This window comes from Canis lupus, chromosome 9 (genome assembly GCF_003254725.2).
Source record: "Canis lupus dingo isolate Sandy chromosome 9, ASM325472v2, whole genome shotgun sequence".
In the NCBI taxonomy this organism is placed as follows: Eukaryota; Metazoa; Chordata; class Mammalia; order Carnivora; family Canidae; genus Canis; species Canis lupus.
In genome coordinates, this window is record NC_064251.1 from 61,107,795 (window position 1) to 61,124,123 (window position 16,329).

At 40.3% G+C, this 16,329-nt stretch overlaps 1 protein-coding gene across 11 annotated transcripts in view; it reads right to left on the bottom strand.

Annotated features, from left to right (window-relative positions):
* RABGAP1 (RAB GTPase activating protein 1) overlaps nucleotides 1-16,329 on the bottom strand; it is a 166,954-nt gene that overhangs the window by 146,431 nt on the left and 4,194 nt on the right. For 4 of the 11 annotated variants that reach the window (XR_004818773.2, XR_004818772.2, XR_004818771.2 and 1 more), the window contains exons 2-3: nucleotides 14,475-14,618; nucleotides 2,808-2,933 (exon numbers count right to left, since the gene is read on the bottom strand). The exons of 1 other annotated variant lie outside the window; for it this stretch is intronic. The gene's annotated coding sequence lies outside the window, so the exon portion shown is untranslated. 6 more of the 11 variants (XM_049114471.1, XM_049114468.1, XM_049114470.1 and 3 more) reach the window with 6 other exon arrangements.

A 16,329-nucleotide genomic window follows, 5' to 3' on the forward strand; every position in this document is an offset into this window, starting at 1 on the left:
ATAAATAAAAATTTAAAAAAATTAAAAAAAAAAAACTTAAAATACTTTCCTATTTGTTTTGGCATCTGTAAAAAACGGAATCACTTAGTGGGAATGATATTTATCAAAACATGAAGTACCACAGGAAAAGTTATACAAGATTCCTCTCCTCTGGCCTCCACAATACAGGAGTCCCAGAACATGTGGTATTCCTGGCAAAATTGTGTTCACAACCTCTCTCTTGAAACCACAAGGAGTAACTGTTTTGCTTTTAATCCCTATTTATATCATTTATCACAAGAAGCCTCCTACTGTAATAATTCATCTTTCAGACTGCAATTCTAAATCTAAACATTATGGACAATAGAGAATAACCTTCTTTCCCTAAACATCCTAAACATCTCTCCCCATAATACCCACCATATTTAACACACTTTACATTTTAATCATTGGTTTTTATATATTATTTAAGCTAGAACCTAAGTTCCTCCAGGGCAAAGATTTTTGCCTGTTTCATTAACTTTTAAATCCTTAGCACCTGGAACAATTCCTAGCACATAGTAGATGCTCCAATACTTGCTAAAAAAATTAGGATAAATGGCAAATAAAGATGGAAAAGAGCAAGAGCTACCCAATGAAAAGGTAAGATCATCTTTTACTAAATGGACAGTAAGAACAGAAGTCATATTTGTGACAGTAAAACAAATGATTTAGAGTTAGGAAAAACCCAAGTTGGGATACTGGTTGTACCACTTAATAGTGTGAGCTCTGTCACAATGAGCCTCACTCCATAAGTGAAAATGATGTACTATCTACCTCAAAGAACTATTATAAAAATTACTAATATATATATTTATATATATATAATTTAATAATATATATAAAACATTATAAACACCTAATTATTATAGCTTTTCAAGCTAACTTCCAATTTTAAAAGAATTAACAAGTATCAGGCACCTGGGTGGCTCTGTCAGTTAAGCATCTGCCTTTAGCTCAGGTCATGATCTCAGGGTCCTGAGATCAAGCCCTGTGTGGGGCTCCCTGCTCAGTGGGCAGTCTGCTTCTCCCACTGCCCCTCCCACCTTTTTCATGCTCTCTGTCTCAACATGGCCAGGTTGGCAAGTCAAGTTCAAGGATGCCTCCTTCTCTATCTCCTTTAATAAGTCAATAAGTCATTTAAAATGATAGGTAAGTTTACATGTGCAGCCTCATGCATCAAACACCAAAAGTTCAATCGTTATATTTCTTACAACTTCTTTCATTATTTTTATTCTTATTGACACACAAACGATCCCTAGATTGAAGATTAGTTTCATGGGGGAGCCTGACTGGGTTATTAGTAGACATGTGACTTGATCTCAGGATGGAGAGTTTGAGCCCCATGTACTCATCAACAGAGACTATTTACTTAATTAAAAAAAATTTTTAAAGGGGCACCTGGGTGGCTCAGTCAGGTGAGCATCTGACTCAGCTCAGGTCATTATCTCGGGGTTGTGGGATCAAGCCTGGAGCCCGGCTTGCTCAGCATCGAGTCAGCTTGGGATTCTCTCTCCCTCTACCCCTCCCCCACCTCGTGCTTGTGCTCTCTCTCAAATAAATCTTTTTAAAAATTAAAAAGAAAAAAAAAAGAAAATTAGTCTCATAATACCAAAACTCTTTACAAACTTTTTGTTTGAATTTACTGTTCTGTGCCCTAAGTGACAAATTTATACTTAAAAATATACTTAAATTTATACTTTGTACTTCTGCAAAGATCATGGCAAATAATGCACCTCAGGTCTTACCAAAAGAAGATTCATTTTCATTCTCAATCTCCTCTTTCTTTAACACTAAAGACCCAGCTAATGAGTAAAATGGAAAGAACTGCCATGATAAAGGCTCTTTTGATAGTTCCTCAATAGCAGTGGGCTCCTGGATAATTAGTATTTACTTTTAAAATACTTGAACTCTTTTTTTGGATGACGTACTATCAGACATTGTGTTGTTTCTAGATACTAACATTCAGAGGAATAACATAAACAATGAACTTGCAGTGGCATGAATTTGCTAATGTGCAATTAGTAGAGGCAAAAATCACCTCCTAATAAGTGACCTACCTAACTTGGTAAAAGAGGTGTGAGTGATACTTGTAATTGAACTTGACATGCTTGAGACAAAATGTGCTAGTTCCCAGCCACTATTCCAGGGCTCTAATTCATCTGTATTTCCTTGGTTTTTTTGAAACTCTTTCTTCCTTTTTTTTTTTTTTTAATTTTTTATTTATTTATGATAGTCACAGAGAGAGAGAGAGAGAGAGAGAGAGAGAGAGAGGCAGAGACATAGGCAGAGGGAGAAGCAGGCTCCATGCACCGGGAGCCTGATGTGGGATTCGATCCCGGGTCTCCAGGGTCGCGCCCTGGGCCAAAGGCAGGCGCCAAACCGCTGCGCCACCCAGGGATCCCTGAAACTCTTTCTTCCTGAAGTAGTAGTATTAACTGCCTTCACCTCTACCACTTTCAATAGAACACTCCAAAGAGCAGTGCCTCTCAAAAATCTGGCTCCTCTATCTCTCACCAACCCTCACTGAACCATCTGTTTAAAAACTTAATTAAAACCTCATCTATGGGGGCACTTGGGTGGCTCAGTCAGTTAAGTGTCTGCCTTTGGCTCAGAGTCCTGGGATCAAGCCCTTTTTTGGGCTTCATGATCAGCAAGGAATCTGCTTCTCCCTCCGTTCTTCTTGCTCTTAAATAAAATCTTAAAACAAAACCCACTCATCTGTGGCCCTGAGTATTTTGTTTACCCTCCCTGAGTATCATTTTAAAAAGGAAAGAAAAAAAGGGCACCTTGGTGGTTCAGGGTTGAGTGTCTGCCTTTGCATCAGGTTGTGATCCTGGGGGTCTTGGGATCCACTCCCACATCAGGCTCCTCACAGGGAGGCTGCTTCTCTGTTTCTCATGAATAAATAAAATCTTAAAAAAAAGGGGGGGGGGGAGGGAATCAGTCAATGACAATACAAACTTTCAAAACCCAAAGAATTCTTTTCATTTCTCATCTTCTACCGCTGAAATGAAAATATTGGCCATTTCCTTATTCTGAAACTTTTTTGTTTCCATTTTCTACCTTTGGCTACCATTTCTCAGCTGTCATAGGTTCCTTTTCTTCTGTCCATTCTCTAAATTCTACTCCATGCCTCTTTTTCCACTTTTCTCTGGCTCTTATTAGCTCATATGGGTATAACTTTTTTTTTTTTTTTTTGGTATGCTGTTAATACTCTTAAACTCTCTCTTTCCACTGTGTTATGTTTTCTTTTCTTTTCTTTTCTTTTTTTTTTTTAAGAAAGGGAAGACTCTTAAGCAGGCTTCACACCCAGCAAAGAGACTGACAGCAGGCCTTGATCTCACAACCCTCAGATCATGACCTGAGTTGAAATCAAGAGTCGGACGTTCAACTGACTGAGCTACCCAGGTGCCCGTTTTCCTTTCTATTTAGTACTGTCTGACATGTGCCAAGCAATATGTGTAATGTTACAGTGAGGAATAATAGGTAGTCTTTACCTAGGATAGGCTTAAAGTGGTACAGAAAATGGAAAAATAAACGGGTAATTATAATATAGTGGTTGGTGTAACAGAAGTACACAAAGGATGTTGTGAGACTATATAGGACAATTCTGCTATGTATGTTCACGGGCATCTCAAAATCAATTCCATGTGTCGAAAATAAACCTCTGTTCATCACATAAGCATATTCTTCCTTGTATGCTCCCTACTGTTGGTTAACATCCACTGATCGAAGACAGGGATGTCAAAAAAGTCCTTGATTCCTTTTCTCATTCTCCCCTGGAAGACTACTGGATTTTAGCTCCAAAACATACTCCAATCTTACTCTTTCTTTACCATCCATCATAAGTCTAGCTAAAACGTATGACTCCTTTTCTAGAATCTCTCTAGTCATTGATTATCAAAGTCCCATAGCTAATATCTAAAATTTAGATCTGATCATATACCTCACCCTTTCCTCAAAACCTTTGACTGCTCCTGCCTGAAAACAGAGTAAAATCCAAATCTCTATACCATTAGTCTTCAAATATGGAGACAATCTATCATTCTACTCTTATCTTCTATCAAACCATACCAGAAATGCACCAAATATGTCATACACTTCTATGCTTTTGAGCCTTTGCTTATGTTGTTTGCTAATCGAGGAATGTCTTCATTTCCCCGGGTAGTCCTTCTCCCTCACCAGCAATCTTAAGGTACAATCAACTATCCAACCTCCCCCTTTCCCTTTTACAATATTCATTATTTCTCTCTTGGGCTCCTAAGGCTTTTGTTTGCTTTTTAATTCTATCACAAAATTATAGCATTTATCACACAGTAAAATAATATTATACCTCTGTTCTACTCCGCTATATTGGTTGATCATTCATTCCAGAAACAATTACTAAGTACAAACCACTATGGTCAATGCTGGGAATACAATGAACACACACAGTCCCTGTGAACTATTTGTGTAAAGGGATCTCAGATTTTATTCATATCTTTTTTTAAAAAGACTTTATTTATTCATGAGAGACACACAGAGAGAGAGGCAGAGACACAGGCAGAGAGAGAAGCAGGCTCCAGGCCAGGAGCCCGACGCAGGACTCAATCCAGGACTCCAGGATCACGCCCTGGGCCAAAGGCAGGCGCTAAACCGCTGAGCCATCCAGGGATCCCCTATTCATATCTTTACATCATTTACTGGCAGCACTAAATAAATTTGGTTGAATAATACTCTTTAATCCACGTTTAACTAGTAGGGTCTAAGTAATGTGAGGATGACAAGTATGCTATACCACATGCATGTGACTTGGGGATATAGGTGATAACTAGAATGAAGAGACCCAGAACTACCCTTGAGTGTGCCTCGCTGATTCTTCATCAAGTTCCTGTCAATCTTTTTTTTTTTTTTAAGATTTATTTATTTATTCATGAGAGACAGAGAGAGGCAGAGACACAGGCAGAGGGAGAAGCAGGCTCCCTGCAGGAAGCCCAACACAGAACTCGATCCCAGACCCCATGCCGAGCTAAAGGCAGACGCTCAACTGCTGAGCCCCCAGGTGTCCCAAGTTCCTGTCAACCTCAAAACCAGTTAATACTGAGCCAGAAAATATACCTTAGATTTCCTTTGGACCAAAACACTCTCTTAATCCCTTCCTTCCCAATATCCATCATTTTTGTTGCTCAACTAGTGAGCAAATGATTACAGCTTTAGGAAATCTTAAGGAGGATACTTAAATCATCTTGCTAAATACAAAGAGACAATACTTACTAGTTCCTGCTACCAATTATATTGCCTACACGGTATTAAAAAGCTTATATGCATTATTTTTAATGTTCACACAAACTTAGATACTGACTTTGTATGACAAACTGAGGCTTAGACTGGTTCAATAACCTGCTTAACTTTACAGATAAAATTGGATCTTGATCCAAATCCAGGTATCTAGGTGCCTCTGTCTTTTTCTGAAACGCATCTCTTCTCCTTGGTGCCCTTATCTCCATTCTCTCCCTATTCTAATCCATTCACTATGTAGCTACCAGTTGTATCTGTCTAAAACACAGATCTAAGAAGATTACACTCTATTCAGAAAAAGTCAAAACAGAAAGGGAAAAGAATCAAGTCTCAAAGATGTTCTAACAGGCCAAGTCCTCTGGGTTTGTAGCCCTTTAAAATTAAATAGCGTACAAAAAAGTTATTTTTTTAATAACACTGTATTAATCTCAGCTTTTTTCTTCTGTCCTTGGCTCAGATGTTTGTTTTCCTGCATTGGTTTTCACATGAATTTCTCACAGCCTAGCTCTGGGAAGGGTGGGACAAATCTAACAAAACTCAATGGAAAATCATCCCTTCTTTATAAAATTAAATTCCTTTCCACCACTACTAATTGCTAAACAATAGATGTGTCTTTGTTGAAGTCTAACTCTGAATTTGGGGGCTGTTTCTTTGAATTATTCTAGTGAGCTAAGAGAACCATATTAATTTAAGCCTTCTGAATAATTTCAGCTTAGCTTAAAAAACTAAAAACAAAAGAAAACTAAACAATCATCTTGGGCCTGCAGTACATAAAAGCAAGAAAAACCAGCTTATCCAGAAGTTATCATCAGGCAAATTTTAACCTGCAATGTCTGTGACAATTTACTTCTTTCAACTATAAAGCGATCCTTTTCTTTCAATTCCAGATTTAAAAAGATAATTATAGGAATAGAGAAATTTTTAAAAAATATATTATTTATTCATGAGAGACACAGAAAGAGAGGCCGAGACATAGGCAGAGAGAAAAGCAGGCTCCATGCAGAGAACCCGATGTAGGACTCAATCCTGGGACTCCAGGATCATGCCCTGATCCTGGCCAAAGGCAAACGTTCCACCGCTGAGCCACCCAGGCGTCCCAAAATTTTAATTTTTTAAAATTGTGGTTAAATATATTACCGTTTTACCATTTTAGTCATTTATAAATGTAAGTTTTGTGGCATTACGTACATTCACACTATTGTGCAATTACCACCACCACCCAGCTCTAGAACCCTTTTATCTTCCCCAATTAAGTCTGTATCCATTAAACACTAACTCCCATTCCTCCAGGCAACCAACACACTATTCTTTCTCTATGAATTTGACTCCTTTTTGTACCTATAAAAGTAGCAGAATCATACAATATTCTTTTGCGGCTGGCTTATTTCATTTGGTACTATGTTATAGCATGTGTCCAAATTTCCTTTCTCTTTAAGGCCAAATAGTAGTCTATGGAATATATACACTAATTTTGTTTATCCATTCATTGGCCAATACAAGTTTTTTTTTTTTTTTTTTTTTTTTTTTTAAGATTTTATTTATTTGACAGAACACGAGCAGTGAAGCAAGGTGGGGCAGAGGGAGAACCAGACTCCCTGCTGAGCAGGGAGTATGACACGGGACTCCATCCCAGGACCCCGAGATCACAAGCGGGAGGCAGATGCCCAACCGACTGAGCCACCCAGGCACCCCTCCTTCCTATAACCTCTTTCCAATTTTCAAGGAAATGTGCATAGCATAATCACAAATGTTTGGCAGATCCACCCATGTTTTCTAAACCTTCTAATATAAGGCATGGCAGGACATAGGACAAGTGTGTTGAATAGGGGATGGGCAAACAACAGAGATTTACGGAGCAGCTTCATTCACAGCATTGGAATAGGCACTGTGTGAGAAGATTTAAAAATTCACAAATATTAAGTTCCAAAGATGCTTTTAAACCTACCTGAAAAGATTGTTTTGCATAACTAAAAGCAAAAAATAATTAAAAATAAAATTTGTTCCTGTTAGGGAATAATTTTTGTATAGAAATATTAGCTTTTGAGATTAGATTTCAGATTTTTCTTCAATTCACAAAGAATTCAACAGGTAACTACAGTAAGGATATAACTATTTCTCTTCTGCAGATATATCAGAGGTCTATTCATAGAAAATCATGTGTCACAGCAAAAGAGATTTACATGACATGTTCTTATTCTTATATTGCCAGAATCCGTTTATCAGCAGCATACTTCAAGGGTATAAAAGAGTTTATTACTTCTACCACAAAAATATTAAAGTGATTAACTCATGGCTCTTTCCAGTAGTATTTTACAAATGTCCAACATTTAATCCCCAATTTAGCCTCCCATGGTGTCTCTTAATACTCTTGATGATACTTAAAATATGTTCACAAAGATTCTGTGTATCAATTCCTTTTTCTGATACAAGGGCCATCTTCAAAAAAAGGAAAACAAGATTATAACTACTGGTTGTTGGCTGTAATTACCGAAATGTATAAATAAGGGAACATATGTTATATATAAGTTACAGTTACTTGGATATTACATATACAAAGTAAATTTTTAAGACAGTCAAATTATTGTTAAGCTTTATATAGTTAATGACATTTGAATAAAGTTATCACAAGCACAAATTTCCTAAGGTACCTAAAGAAATAGCAGATTTTAGTATGGAGAAAAAATTTATTCCCACAAAGATTGATGGATCCCAAGGAGTAGTAATTTATAACATAAAAAACTGATGCAATCTCAATTGGAGATATGTAACAAGCACACATGAACTCTGAGAGACGTGGACCTCCACGTCTGGCAGCACAGCCATACAATTAAGAAGAAAACACCTTCTGCTTTAGAACCATGGCTGTGTATACTATTTAATGTCAAGAATGAACTTAAAAATAAGGGCTTTATTTTTACTATTTAGTGATTCACAAAAAAAAGGAATTTTGGGGAAAAGTTAGGCCTGACAAAACTCTACCATGCTAGAAAGAGTATGGTTGTCATGATTCTGGTTGCTTTGGAAAGAGGGAAATTTCCAGGGTAAAGTCTATAACTGTATCTGTTCAGTTTTTGCATAGGAAGAGAAACAAGGCTGTTAGCGTCAACAAGAGTGGTTTTACATTTAAATGTCTATCCAGTATTGTTCTGACTTAAAAGTTTTCCAAAGAATCAACATCTTTCAGAAACAGCACAGAAGTGGGAAATGAGGGATGGACCAGGTAACCAATTTACGCAAAAAAGAAACAGCTATTAAGTTGATACCCACCGACTGAGTCCTAGGACTTAAATTTTTTCTTTGGGATCTAACTATGTATGGAAAACCAATAAAACAAGGTAGTTGCATATAAAGCATCCAAAGTTCATGCCAAACCCTTTATGCATGTTGGCTACATCAGCCCTTCTTCAATATTTGAGTTCTATCTCCATGACAGATTATTTAAGAGTTAACTTATTCCACATGCTTGAGATATCTAATCATACCTGATTATACTGAAAACTACAATTATGGGTAGCCTATGTCAGAACCTCAGCACACCACTGCCTACAAAGACACTCAACAGTAGTACTGATTATTTTTTTTAAAGATTTTATCCATTTATTCATGGGATACACACACACACACACACACACACACAGTCAGAGACATAGGCAAAGAAGCAGGCCCCGCTCAGGGAGCCCGATGTGGGACCCAGTCCCTGAACTCCAGGATCAGGCCCTGAGCTAAAAGCAGAGCTCAACTGAGCCATCCAGGCGCCCCAGTAGCACTGATTGAAACTATTTTCTGAAGCCTGTACTCAAAGATCACTTGTTAAAACAATTAATGTAATGAGACCTTCAACGAAGCCACACATTAGCTGGAAACATGTCAATAGCAGACAATTAGTTCTTCAAAAGAATGTGGACTGTAAATATCTGGAAATATACTCAATAAAAAAAAAATGACTTCTTTAAAGAATCTGGGCTGTAAAGCTGAGATACATTTGGAGAAACTCACGTCTCTTAGTGTAGATAATGTGTACAATACACTTCTCTCAGTATGCAATGTAAAAGTAGGAAACGGGTCTTCACTTTTACACTGTCCCACACTAAATTACCACTTAACCCAAATTAGGCACGGGTAGGGAAACCTGGGTGGCCCCCGGATGGAGTCCCACATCAGGCTTTCTGCATGGAGCCTGCTTCTCCCTCTGCCTCTCTCTCTCTCTATCCCTCATGAATAAATAAAATCTTAAAGAAAAAATAAGCACAAGTAAACTGTTAATAAAACACTATGCCAATAAGACCAGAATGCAGAGTTTGGTAGTTTAACTATCCAAAGTCATGTACCTTAACACCAGTGACATAAGTCAACTAACTGTAAACTGAGTTATAAAACTAACAATGAAGTGTACAACACAGTTCACTTTTAATTAGGAATTTGATTTTTTTTTTTACTTAATTTGTATTTAAGTTACACGTGAATTTCAAAGGTTACTAATAAATACAAATTACTCATGGATGCAAATCTTATTAATGCAATCTGAGGTCTTATAAAGGAAGAACATAACTCTCTCCCGAATTCATTCTCCGTTTTTATAAGTAAACGCTACCAAAAACCTTCAACATGCATTAAAATAACACCCCCTACACAACAGGTCCTTCGTTTAAAAAAAAAAAGAAAAAAAAAAAAAGTTGAATGGGTGCTTCCTTGGCTTCTAAGTTTTTCAACAGCTTTTCAAACATCGGTTTAATGTGGCAAACGCTGAGCGATTCATCCTCTTTTTAAATAAACAAAGCAGCTGGAAACATAACTCACCCTACACTATCCCGGTCACAAGTATTTGAGCGCAGGTATTTATGTGGATGACAAAGTCAAATGAATGGAGAAATCCTGTCCCTGACAGGTTTTTTTTTTTTTTCCCCTCACTAATAAAAGTCACAAAAGCCAAAAAGATCTCAAATTCAGGTTGGAACATGATTTTGAACTAAAGGAGCACAAGTGCCATGATTACTTAACACGGTCTCCTAGGACATTTGCTTCCTCGATACAGGAATTCCCGAGAAAACTTAAATGTGCAGAGGCCTGTGAAAGCGGGTGCAGATGCTAACAGTCGTCGGAGGGGTGAGGACCGAGGTACCACTAGGCAGTGGACAGCGAACTCCTGGAAGTCTGCGGGTATCCTCGGGCTCAGCACCTGGACCCCGGGGGGCTGCTGAGAACAAGACCCGGCAGTGAGGCACTGGGAGCACATACTTAAAGGACTCGGGGAGACTGAGACCCTTTAACTGCAGGTGGGGAAAATGAGACAAAGATCAGCAGGAGCGGTCAGGCCGACACTGAACGAAAGCAAGTCTTTCCAATTTGGCGCAGCCCAGGAAGCTGGCCTGAGCGGAGGCCCCAGCCAGGTGAAGGCACCCCACGGGCCCGGCTGGCACCGGGAGGAAACTGAGGCGGAGAGACCAGCCAGAGTCCCAAACAGGACCTGGCCCCGAACACGGAGGCAAGAGACAGTCCGGCCGTGCCCGGGGTGCGAAGGGCCGCCTGGCGCAGGGCTCGGCCGACAAACACCCACCCAGTCCGGGGGAACCGGTTTGGGCAGGGGCTGCGCGAGCGGTCCGGCCTGCGCATGCGCCCTCGCCCCTCCGCCGCGGCTCCCCCTCCCCCCAATCGCGGCTCCCCTCAGAGCCCCGCTCGCCGAGGCGGGTGAGCGCAGCGCGGCCGGCCCAGCCCCGTGGGGCTAGAACAGAGCCCGGCTCCCCGCAGGGCTGTCGCAGGACCCCCGGGGCCTGGTGGGTGGGAGGGTGGGAGGAGGAGCAGGGGAAACGCGGCCCTACCCGACCCGCCGTCTCCTCCTCCGCCGCCCGCCGTTCGCAGTCCCGCAGGCTCCGCCGCCCGGGCCTCCCCAGCCGCCCTCCCCCGCCCTCCCCGCCCCCTACTCACGTGAGAGCAGCTCCTTCCGCCCTCCGCCCCGCCTCCCGCCCGCTTCATAGGGCGGCGGCGCAGGCGAGCCGCCGCATTGGCCCAACCGCAGGCGGCGAGGGCCTACTTCCTCCCCTCCAGGCTCCGCGGGCCCCGGCCCCGCCGCGGGGGTCTGCGCCTGCGCCGAGCGCGCGCCCCGTGTCTGCGCGCGGAGCGGCCGCGGCTCCGACCGCCTCGGGGCCCAGCAGCAGGACGGCCGCGGACCCAGGCGTGGCAGCGCCGGGCGCGCCTGAAGGGGAGGACGGACGCCAAAGACGCCGGCGCTGCGGCGCGGGAGCCCGGCTCTCCTGCCCCGTCTAGTGCTGCTTCAGACGCGGCCCTTCGCGGCGGTCCTCCAGGCGCCGGCCTCCCGTGGGGCCTGCAGCGTGCCAGGGAGTGTGACAGGCCCTTTCACCGCTACCTCATTCGGCCTCACCACAACCTGGGAGAATACTAACCATTTTTTCTTCATTTTATAAAGGAATCCAAGCTAAGTAACAATTCAGTCTGAAAGTCAGAACTTCTGCCTCAAGTCCAAAGGCCACTGGCTGCGACAGAGTTGCCTTGTGGTACCTGAGACACAGGCAGATCAGAAACAAACCAGCTTGTTTCAGTGTCGGAACAAAGATGGGGCTGGGCCTTTACCTTAGAGTCCTTCAAGGCGGGGGGGGGGGACGGGGGACTGCCTCAGCCCTAGAGTAGGCGACTCGTGATCTCGCGGTTTTGAGTTCAAGCCCCACATTGTGTATAGAGATTACTTAAAAATGAACTCTTCAATGAAAAGAATCGTCCAAAAGTGATATATAGAGCAAAAGCAACTAAATGAAATTTAAAGTCCTGAATGAATTTACAAAGTAGTCGGTAACAGAAACAACGGCTACTAAAGGTGCAAGTCGTAGTAATTTATAAAATAATTCTACAGCCTATTCCTTATTCTTCCCCTTTCTTTATTCAAAGAGCCTATGCTCCTTTCCTGGTGAATGAGTCATGTAATGTTTTCCTGTGGATAATGTATCCAATCAACCAGAGAATACACAAAAATGTCGTGCTCTGCTGCAGTCCTCTATGTGAGTTGTCTATTACTACAATAGACTTGGCTGCACTCCTGCAGGAAAATAGCTTTGTTCCTTTTCTCCTTAAACAGTTATATAATAATACACACCCATTTTAGAGTAGTAGGATCAAATAATAGATGCAGTATTAGGAAATCCTCAAATCCTGACGCACTTTTAATATTTTGGTGACTATACATTCATGTATTCTTTGATTTCGCAAGTATACCCCGAATATATATGTAAATCTTAACATAAATTGTTTAAACACAATTTTATTACAGATTCAGTACAGTATGCCATGGAGAATAGAAAGCAGACACAAGCTACAAAAAATAAAACATCACATTACCACCACCAACATTAATACCGTAACGCATATCCTTTGTGTGCTAACATAGTTTTTCAAAATGAGATCACATGGTTTAGCAATGTGCTTTATTCAATTAACAATATCTACCTTATTATTTCAATAAAGTTTCATCTAATTCCTAGATCACGTCCAACTTTTCTAACAACCTAAAAATATTTTTATAATTGGCTTTCCCAAATCAGTAATATTTCAATAAGTTTTCCTTTCATCTATTATCTACTACAATTAAATATTGCTGATTGAAACTTTTAAGCTAGTTTTCCTAAATCAGTATCTAACCTAGGGTCACACACTGCCTCTGGTTGTTCTATCCCGTTAAGTATTTTTTACTCTAGCACTTAAGATAAATATTAAAATACTGGCTTACTGAAGAAATCAGGCCACTTAAAGTGCAAAATTTCCCACTTTCTGGATTTGAATATTCATCTAGACCTGGTATTTCCTCGAAACTGGAAGTTCTATCTCAAGGCTCAAGAGATTAATGTGATAAGTTGGAGCCAGAATGGGAAAATCTGTGAATGCAAAAAATAAAAAAAAGGGAATTCAATCTATAAATACATGGGTGCCCTCAGAGGTTTTTAAGGACAGTGCAAGATTACAATCACATAACTCTTATGCTGAAATTGTTTCAGACACACACGCACAATCATAAGAGCAGATCTTTGTATAGAAACTAGGAACAGGGTCCTGAGTAAAGCAAAAAAATGGCTTTATGAAAGCACAGGATTACAAAAGCAGAGCTTTTATTCGATTTGGATTTTCTAAAAGATCATTCTGGTAAGGAGTAGAAAAGGCAGAACAGGGGGTAAATGGAACAGTTTGGAGGCTGCCTAAGATCAGAAATATTTGAACTGAAGCAGAAGAAAGGGGATGGCAGGGGAGAGAATGGAGTTCAAGAGATGTTTTAAAAGAGGTATCTTCAAGCTGGCTGATTCTTCTGCCTGCTCAAACCTGATTTTGAACTCCTCTAGTAAATTTTTCATTTCTGCTATTGTACTTTTTAACTTCAGAATTTCATTTTGGTTCCTTTCATAATTTCTCTATCTTTAATGCTATTTCCATTTTTCCCCCCACATTTTTCTAACTTCATTCACGTTTTCTTTTAGCTCAGTGGCAACTTCAAGACAGTTGGTTTAACATCTTTGTCTAATAAGTCAGATGTCTGATTTTTCTCAGGAATGGTTTCTGTTGATTTATTTCATTCCTTTGAACAGGCTATACTTTCCTACATGTATGGCTTTTATTTTTTGCTGAAAAATGGACATTTGAATCTTCTAACTGTGGAGATCAGATTTTACCCCTTTCCCAGGCATTACTTGGTTTTTTTTGTTAATTGTTGAAGGATGTTTTTGTGCCAGAGATCAGGATCAGCCTAAGGTGAAAGCTTAAGTAAGGTCTTCTCAGTTCTTTTCTGAGCCTGCATCTTTTCCTGGTTATACATGGTAGCTTTCTAATTTTCCCCATGTAAGTGGTTGCTTCTGAATGTCCTAATCCTTAAATGTCTGGCTCCCAAATAGGGTAGAAGAGAAAACAAACAAAACAGGAGCTGTTCCTCCAAACTTCATAGAAGCCAGCTCAGCCTATGGGGGTTGAAACACTGGTAGCCACTCTGTGCTTGACTCTCAGAACTCAAAAGGAGCAATCAGCAATCAAAACACAGAACTCTGGTATTTGGTGAACAAGGTTCTTACTTCCCACCACAGGTCCTGCAAGCTACACCAGGAATGTGAGCATGGCTGCCTGCCACAGGGCTAAGGGGTAGGAAACTGGGAGTGTTATCATGCTCAAGGCTGACATTGACTGAAACTAACCTCAATTTACCAATCAAACATTCTCTTGGAAGATGCAAGAATTCAAATAGACTTCAGAGTTCCAAAATAGTTACTTCAGACAGTTTCTGCCAGTGCAACTGTTGTCTAGGTAGAGAGATGGATTCCTTGTGCTTCCTACTCCATCTGAGAACAGAAAGAAAAGAAAAAAAGAAACGTGAATAGTGAATAGAGTCTGAGGGAGCTGTGAGACACTATCAAGAAAAACAATATACCACTGGGAGTCCAGAAGAAGAAAGGGGAGAAAGAATAATAATCAGAGGCACCTGGGTGGCTCAGTCAGTTAAGTGTCTGACTTGATTTCTGCTCAGACCATGATCTCAGGATCGTGAGACTGAGCCTCAAGTAGGGCTCCACACTCAGCATATAATCTACTTGAGATTCTCTTTCCGCCTCTTCCTTCCCTTGTGTGAGCATGTTCTCATTTACTAAGGCAAATGAACAAGTCTAAAAAAAAAAGAGAGAGCGAGAGAGAAGACTCAAACTATGGAAAGCCAGAGAAAAGAGAGACTCTTGAAAGCAGAGAACCACATACAACACACAACAGATCCTCAATAAAGAATATCAGCCAATTCATCACTTCTTGGTCTTTTGGCTAAGATCAAGTGAATATCAGCCAATTTCTCATCTTAAACTTCAGAGGCCAGAAAGCAATAAATCTATATTTATATTCAATGTGGTGAAAGAAAAAAAAAAAAACTTGACAATTCTATATCCGGCAACACTGTCCTTCAAAAATGAGGGGAAATTAAGATAATCTTTGATTAAAAAAAAAAATGTAAGGGAGTTTACCACTGAACCTGCCCATCAGAAGTACTATAGGCGATCCTTCAGGTTGAAATGAAAGGATACTCAACAGTAATTTGAAGCTATATGAAGAAATAAAGATCTCTGGTAAAGATAAATGGGTGGGGAATTATAAAACTTAAGTATTATAATTACAGTTTGTAACTCCACTTTTTATTTCCTATATGATTTAAGAAACAAGTGCATTAAAATATTAATCTATGTTATTGGGCATACTGTATAAAGATATAATCTGTAACATCAATAATAGAAGAAGGGGCGGGGCTATAAAAAAGAGCTATTGTATTAAAGTTGGTATCAATTCAATTACATTCTTTTTTAAAGATTTTTTACTTATTTATTCATGAGAGATGCACAGAGAGAGTCAGAGATACAGGCAGAGGGAGAAGCAGGCTCCTTGAGGGGAGCCCAATGCAGGACTCGATCCCAGGACATTGGAATCACACCCTCAGCCAAAGGGAGACACTCAACCCATGAGCCACTCAGGAGTCCCAATTAATTTAGATTGTTATAACTTATTGGTGTTAAATGTAATTCCCATGACAACCACTAAGAAAATATCTATAGCATATACACAAAAGAAAATAAGAGGTGAATTAAAACTTTTCACTACAAAAAAATCAAATAAACACAAAAACGGTCAGTAATAAAAGAAATTAAAGGCACAAAGCCCTATAGAAAACAAATAGCAAAATGGCAGAAAGAAATCCATCCTTAGCAGTAATCACTTTAAATTTAATGGTGTAAACTCTTCAACCAAAGATAAGCATGGATTAAATAAAAAAGATTGGGCAGCCCAGGTGGCTCAGGGGTTTATTTATTTATTTTTTTAATTTTTATTTATTTATGATAGAGAGAGAGAGAGAGGCAGAGACACAGGCAGAGGGAGAAGCAGGCTCCATGCACGGGAGCCCGACGTGGGATTCGATCCCGGGTCTCCAGGATCGCACCCTGGGCCAAAGGCAGGCGCCAAACCACTGCGCCACCCAGGGATCCTATGGCTCAGGGGTTTAGAGCTGCCTTCAGCCCA